General features: G+C 49.9%; 1 non-coding gene across 1 annotated transcript; it reads right to left on the bottom strand.

Moving 5' to 3' along the window:
- Positions 1 to 5,028: 5,028 nt before the first annotated feature.
- On the bottom strand, positions 5,029 to 5,161 carry LOC111819679 (small nucleolar RNA SNORA70). Its single transcript, XR_002823261.1, has one exon. It is a non-coding gene; the product is annotated as a small nucleolar RNA SNORA70 (small nucleolar RNA).
- Between the last annotated feature and the right edge of the window lie 216 nt (positions 5,162 to 5,377).

The following is a 5,377-nucleotide window of genomic DNA, read 5'->3' as shown; positions in this document are numbered from 1 at the left end:
CATTGCTGGACATTTCTTAGTTTCATGATTATGTCTGCATGGAAAATGGCTGTTAATAGGGTGGAAGTGGAACTAGCCACAGAAGAGTCATATTCAAACCTCAAGTCAGCCACTTCAGATCTTCTCAGGTACCTCAAGTTTTAAAATTTCCTTACATGGTAGAGATAAGAAAACAGAGGCTCAGAGGCTGAGGGTCAAATTAACTGGCCCCAAATCCCACACCTGATTAGCTGCAGAGCTGGGTCTCAAGCCCACGTGCCTCTGACCCTTAACCACCTGACTTCAGTGCTGCTAGAATGCAAAATTGCACTCACTTTTACCATGGAGTTTATCAGTTGGCGTTATACTTGTTCACTTAGGTGCCCATCTCATCATACTGTGAGCCCCTGAAGATGGGCACCCTGATTAATAAGAGTTCGGCTGCTAACCAAAAGGTTGGCAGTTCAAATCCACCAGGCGCTCCTTGGAAACCCTGTGGGGCCACCCTATAGGGCCACTATGAATCAGAATCGACTCTGTGGCAATGGGTTTGGTTTTATCCTCTTAGTTCAGTGGTAGGATTCTCGCCTTTCATGTGGGAGACCTGGGTTCAATTCCTGGCCTGTGCACCTCATGGGCGGACACCACCTGTTTGTCAGTGAAGGCTTGTGTGTTGTTGGTATGATGCTGAACAGGTTTCAGCAGAGCTTCCAGAGTAGGAAGAAAGGCCTGGTGATCTACTTCCAAAAATCAGCCAGTGAGAACCCAATATATCACAAAGGTCTGATTTGCAGCTGATCATGGACATGTCACAGGACCAGGCAACATTTGCTTCTGTTATGCATGGGGTTGCCATGAGCCGGGGCCAACTAAACAGCAGTTAACAACAGCATCCCACCAGTTCAGGGTCTAAGGGCTCCCCCCCATCCCATGATGACTACAGGAGAGAAGGAGGGAGATTCAGCCTGAGTCCCAGCTCATCGGTGCCTGGTTGACGGAGCCCAGCAGTGACGAGAAATGTTGCTGCAGGCAGGGCTGGAGGAGACTCCGGGGAAGGCAGGGAGCACCCAGGTGCCCATGGCTCTGGTGGACCGACCGAGGCAGCCGCTGAGTGAGCCAGGCTCTAGTGAACGTCTATACCTGCAAGGCCACCCAGACATCCGTTCTCAGATGCTGTTGCTCAGTGGTAACCACGTGTCAACGTCTAAATGCCTCTAAGGACCCAGCAAAGGGCATGGCAGACACATCAGCTGCACTGTCAAACTAACCCAATTAGCTCTTTAATGAGGAGCCTGGGGAACATTCCCGTAGGCCATGGGCCTGATACCCAAATCACAGGGCTTATGAATGACTAATCTGCTTCAAAGGCTCTCAGTTTTCACAGAACATAGCTGGGACACATCAGAGCATCTTGCTGCCTTTCACCAGTTCTTTCAGAATCAATAGCCGCGTAGCTGTTGGGAAGAAAACAAATGAGGAGGAGCAGGGGCTGCAGGGGGGCCCAATTTGTGGAATTGAATCGATCAGGAAGTGTTTGCATGGATGGGTCGACTGTTCGTCCTGATCAATAAACTCCCTCCGCTGGACAGTATTTTACCTGCCCATGGAGTGGTGTGCAATCATCAAATCCAGACGCAGGGGTGGAACAACCTTTGCCTGATGTTAAGTGGTCAAATAAATGGGCACTTATGCCTAGAGGATGGATGTTTCTGAATGTCCTGTGCAGACAAGGTCCTGAAAGACAAGCCCCCAAGGACCTGGGTTTGATTCTGGCTCTGCCATCTCCAGACAGAGGGTCCTTGGTGAGTCTTGCCACCTCTCAAGACTTCAGTTTTGGCATCTGGATCAATACGGATGGGGCTGGAGGAGGCAGGGTTAAGAGCTGGGCCTCTCAAGGCCTTGAAAGCCCTATAAACTTTTGAGTCTTTGCTTCAGGAACAGCAGGGGGAGTGGGCATTGACAAGCTTTGAACAGCTGGAGGATAGGACAGTTTAGCATTTCAAACACATCACTCAGGACCTTTATCTTAGCACCTCTGTGGGTTGTGAGGATGAAACGGTCAAGAGACGCTGGAAAGCTTACAGCAGCGATGGCTCAGCGCCATTTCCCAGGAAATGGCAGCGAATATTGTCAGGGTGGAGGTGGTTGGAGGTGGGTGAGTGTCTTAGCAGCAGTCCCTCCCATGTGCTAGTACTGAGCCGAGCACATACTCACTGCATCCGCAAGCACCTGGTGAGATGGTGCCATTACCACCTCCATTTCACAGAAGGGGAAACTGAGGCCCAGAGAAGGGCAGTGGCTTACCCACAATGAACTTCTCCATTTGGTTTAATTTAAGAAGCACTCAGTGAGGTTCAAGGCATCATTGGGTGCTGAGGACACAGAAATGAATGAGTCAGAGCCCCACCTGAAGATGACCCCAGTTATTGGCTGGAGGGAAGTGGTTAATATAAATATTAATTATATTTTTATATTTAGCATGAAACCTGGGCCCGGGTGGCACAGGAAGCTGTGAATCTCACATTTACAGAGGAATTCAGAGAAGGGAACCGGGGTGGTGGGGGGCCTTGGAGCCAAGCCAAGCAGGGCCTGGTTGGAGGAACTTGGGAGCATTTAGTCTTGAGATAAGGACATTGGTGATGGGGAGCTGGGGGTAGAGTGGAGGTGCTGAGGAAAGACTTCCAGGAGCTGCCACAGTGGTGGGTCTCAGGGACCAGCCAGGACTGCCAGGAAGACTTGGAGAGGCGATTGGGGTGCTGCAGGCTTCTGACCACAGGGATGGTATCCCCAGCCCTGGTGTGGTGGCAGCGTTAAGTCTCTCTAGAGCTCAATGGCTCCAAAGTCCCCCCAGTAGGGCAGGTCCTCTGCCCCCAAAGAAGGCTTAGAGGACATCTGAACTCTTATCTCAAGCTATCTTGAAGAAGTGTTGTCTGAGTCTGTCTTTCTCTCCTGTTATAGTGCTGGACTCAAGAGAGACAAAAGATCTTCATTTGAGTTGCAGATAGACAGCAGGGAGGACATGGTTTTCTGGTATGGGGAGGGGGCTTCCAGTCGCACTGTCCTCCTGCCAAAGCTGGACTCCAAAAGCATTCATCTCCTGGACTACGTGAGGCTCCTTTGTGGCTGATCTTCCCCTAGAAGCCAACCTATGTGCCCCCTAGATCCCATATCACCTGTTTCAGGTGCAGACCCCAAAGGTGGTCTTCTCTAAAATGGGTCCCAGCTTGCTACCCTCCAGGGAAGACCCTTAACCCTGCCCCTCCTGAAGACAGACTGAAGACATTCCAGTTCTAAGGATGATATTGTTTAGAGCCATCTAGTCTAAAACTCCTCTCTCCCCGCACCCTGCCATTTTTCATATGGGAAACTGAGGCCCCAAAAGGGGAAGTGATTTTCTTAAAGTTCTACCATAAGTTGGAGACAAGTCATCTCATTTCGTCTCTCTTCCTCTCGCTTCTTCTCTACCTTTTCCTTCTAGAGCAAATTTCTGAGCTTCTTGGAGTCTCAATCCCTCCCTGGGAAAATGGGGCTAATTCAAGAGCCTGCCTCCTGGGGTTTGGGGACGATTAAATGAGATAATTTAGTGTAGTACTGGGAGAGGGAGAGAGAGAGAACTATCTGTGATAAAAACAGAATAACCCAGGTCTCCTGACCTGTCTTCCTCAGTTGCCATGGTGATGAAGGGCCTACTGTGTGCCAGGGGTTATCCTAGGATGTGTTTAAAAGGCATGTGTAGCTCACCAGGGGATATTTTGCCCATTATAATTACCTAAAAGAGGAGAGGGTGTTGTGGGCTGATTGTATGTATATGAATTCCTTTCAGGGTAAGTTTTCAACACTGGCGTTGGCACTCCCCAACCGCCCCCCCACAATGCCTCCTTGAGACTCTGCACAGCCTGAGGAGCAAAACTCTCACCCTGGGGCCACCAAGCACCCCCAACCCCCATCAGAAGGATCTGTCTGGACCAGCCACTTGTGAAGAACAGGAAGCAGAATCCTGAGTCCTGTGAGCCTGCCTTGTACTGAGAATGAATCCTTCTCCAATGCCAGGAAACTCTGTAGGGCCCTTACTGCACAGGGTGAGGACCGGAACAGATCCTCCACCAGCCGCTCTCCTCCTGTGAAGCTTGACCCCAGGGCAGCTGGTGCATCCACTTGTACTATTTCCTGGTTTGTTTACTCTCTGACTTCTGACAATGGGATGAAGAGTGAAGGAGGCAGGGTGTGGTCAAGGAAGGCCTCTCTGAGGAGGTAACATTGGAGCTGTGAGAGTCATAGAATCTCAGGGCAGAACAGATCTCAGCCCAGGACTCACCATCTGGAACCTTCCAAAGGCCAAGAGTTGACATGTTCTCGCATAAGGGACAAAACAGGGCAAACATAATGCCAAAGGCAACTGGCACTCAGCCTCAAGCTAAAGGACAGCAGGAGTGGTGAGGACTGTGGCAAACTGAAACACATGTGCCTGTCAGCTGTCAGCTATGCTGATCTTCCAGGCCAGAAGGTGAGCCCAGTGTGGCCTGACCTCCCAAAGTGTCAAGAGAAACAGGAATACAGGTTTTTTTTGTTTTTTGGGGGTTTTTTGACAGGAAGTTCAATTTATTGGTGGGTAATATAGAGATAGGAAGGTCATTTAATTGGTGGGCATAGGTCAAGGGGGGCAGTGTTACCAAGGCCCTCATGAAGGCAGGGCCCGCCACTTATCCAAGGGGCCACGATTGAGGATGTATTTAACTACACAACCTTCTGGGATGAAACCCTTTTCGGCCACCAAGTCTTCAAACTCATCAGCATTAAACTTAGTGAAGCCCTACTTCTTGGAGATGTGGATCTTCTGCCGCCCAGGGAACTTGAACTTGGCCCTACATAGGGCCTCAATCACATGCTCCTTGTTTTGAAGCTTGGTGCGGATGGACATGATGACTTGGCCAATGTGGACCCTGGCCACTGTACCCTTGGGTTTTCCAAAGACATCTCACATACCTGTCTGGAGTCTAGATGAGGGAGAGCAGAGGTCAGCGAGGTCAGAGACATTAAAGAGCAGGAAAGGGCTGTCTCCAGGGTTCCTTAGGGCAACTTGTATGTGCAACAGGCTGGGTACACCACTGAGGAGGCTGCTGCTTGCAGCCGTTGCACACCAGCCCCCACAGGGAAGGAGGACAGTCAGCTTAATTGGCTGTAGAAAGAATACAGGTTTTTATACAAAATATCTTGATTTTTAAGCATCAGAAAAATTCATTCAATATTTAAAAAACACATTATGCAGAAAAAGAAAAGGCATGTCCGTAGGCTGGATACATCCCATAGGCACCAATTCACAACCTGTGACCTAGTCTAACACCTGCATTTTACAGGTGAGGAAACTAAGGCCACTTCCTTCACGGAGGGACTTCAGTGG

The sequence above is a fragment of the Trichechus manatus genome, unplaced genomic scaffold, assembly GCF_000243295.1.
Source record: "Trichechus manatus latirostris isolate Lorelei unplaced genomic scaffold, TriManLat1.0 scaffold00015, whole genome shotgun sequence".
Classification (NCBI taxonomy): domain Eukaryota; kingdom Metazoa; phylum Chordata; class Mammalia; order Sirenia; family Trichechidae; genus Trichechus; species Trichechus manatus.
This window is presented reverse-complemented; position numbering and strand designations above follow the sequence as displayed.